A 2,085-nucleotide genomic window follows, 5' to 3' on the forward strand; every position below is an offset into this window, starting at 1 on the left:
TTTTATTCTTTTTGCTGCAATTGCAAAAGGAATTGTTTTTTGTATTTCTTTTTCTGAGATTTCATTGTTAGTATATAGGAAGGCAATGGACTTTTGTGCGTTGATTTTGTAGCTGGCAACTTTACTGTATTCGTTGATTGTTTCTAATAGCTTTTTGGTGGAGTCTTTAGGGTTTTCTATATATAGCATCATGTCATCTGCAAAGAGTGATAATTTAACTTCTTCATTCCCAATTTGGATGCCTTTTATTTCTTTCTCTTGCCTGATTGCTCTGGCAAGGACTTCCAACACTATGTTGAAAAGCAGAGGTGATAGGGACATACCTGTCGTGTTCCTGAACGTAGAACAAAGGGCTTCAGTTTTTCTCCATTAATTATGAGATCAGCAGAGGGCTTGTCATATATGGCCTTTATTATGTTAAGGTATTTTCCTTCTATACCCATTTTATTAAGTGTTTTAATCATAAATGGATGTTGTATCTTGTCAAATGCTTTTTCTGCATCAATTGATATAATCATATGATTTTTGTCCTTTATTTTGTTTATGTGATGTATCACATTGATGGATTTGCGTATGTTGAACCATCCTTGTGCTCCGGGGATGAACCCCACTTGGTCGTGATGAATAATGTTTTTAATGCATTGTTGTATTCGATTTGCTAGCATTTTATTTAGGATTTTTGCATCGGTATTCATCAGAGATATTGGTCTCTAGTTTTCTTTTTTTGTGCTGTCCTTACCAGGTTTTGGTATCAGGGTAATGTTGGCTTCATAAAATGAGTTAGGGAGTGCTGTCTCTTCTTCAATTTTTTGGAAGAGTTTGAGCAGAATTGGTATTAGATCCTCTTTGAAGGTTTGGTAGAATTCACTAGTGAAGCCATCTGGTCCCGGACTTTTGCTTTTGGGAAGGTTTTGGATGACTGATTCAATTTCGTTACTGGTGATCGGTCTGTTTAGATTTTCCAGTTCTTCATGGTTCAGCCTTGGAAGGCTATATGTTTCTAAGAACTTGTCCATCTCTTCTAGGTTGTTGAATTTGGTGGCATATAGTCCTTCACAGTATTCTTGGATGATCCTTTGTATTTCTGTGGTGTCCGTGATAACTTCCCCTTTTACGTTTCTGATTTTGTTAATCAGTGTCTTCTCTCTTTTTATCTTAGTAAGTCTAGCCAAGGGTTTGTCAATTTTGTTAATCTTTTCAAAGAACCAGCTCTTTGTCACATTCATTTTTTCTATTGTCTTTTTGTTTTCTATTTCATTTAGTTCTGCTCTAATTTTTGTTATTTGCTTTCTTCTGCTGACCTTGGGTTTTACTTGTTCTTCTTTTTCTAGTTCTTTAAGGTGTAACATGAGGTTATTTATTTGGGAGTTTTTTTGTTTCTTGAGATAGGCCTGTAATGAGATAAATTTCCCTCTTAAAACTGCTTTCGCTGCATCCCAAAAATTTTGGTAGGACGTATTTTCATTGTCATTTGTTTCTATGTATCTTTTGATCTCTCCTCTAATTTCTTCTTTGACCCAGTCCTTCTTTAAAAGTATGTTGTTTAATCTCCATGTATTTGTGTTTTTTCCCGCTTTCTTTTTACAGTTGATATCCAATTTCAAAGCCTTGTGATCAGAGAATATGCATGGTATGATTTCAATCTTCTTAAATTTGTTGAGACTGATTTTATGTCCCAATATATGGTCTATCCTTGAGAATGTTCCATGTACACTAGAAAAGAATGTATAGTCTGATGTTTTAGGATGAAGTGCTCTATAAACATCAATTATGTCCATTTCATCTAATGTGTCATTTAGGGCTACTATTTTGTTATTTATTTTCTGTTTGGATGATCTATCCATAGCTGTCAATGATGTATTTAAGTCCCCTAGTATAATTGTGTTTTGGTCAATTTCTCCCTTTAGTTCTGTTAGTAGTTGCTTGGTGTATTTCGGTGCTCCCCGATTGGGGGCATAAATATTGATGACGGTTATATCTTCTTGTTGTACAGTCCCCTTCACCATTATGAAATGTCCATCTTTGTCTCTTGTTATCTTTTTCACCTTGAAGTCTGTTTCATCTGATATCATTATGGCTACACCT

This window comes from Rhinolophus sinicus, chromosome 16 (genome assembly GCF_057876585.1).
Source record: "Rhinolophus sinicus isolate RSI-liver-muscle chromosome 16, RSI-T2T, whole genome shotgun sequence".
Lineage (NCBI taxonomy): Eukaryota > Metazoa > Chordata > Mammalia > Chiroptera > Rhinolophidae > Rhinolophus > Rhinolophus sinicus.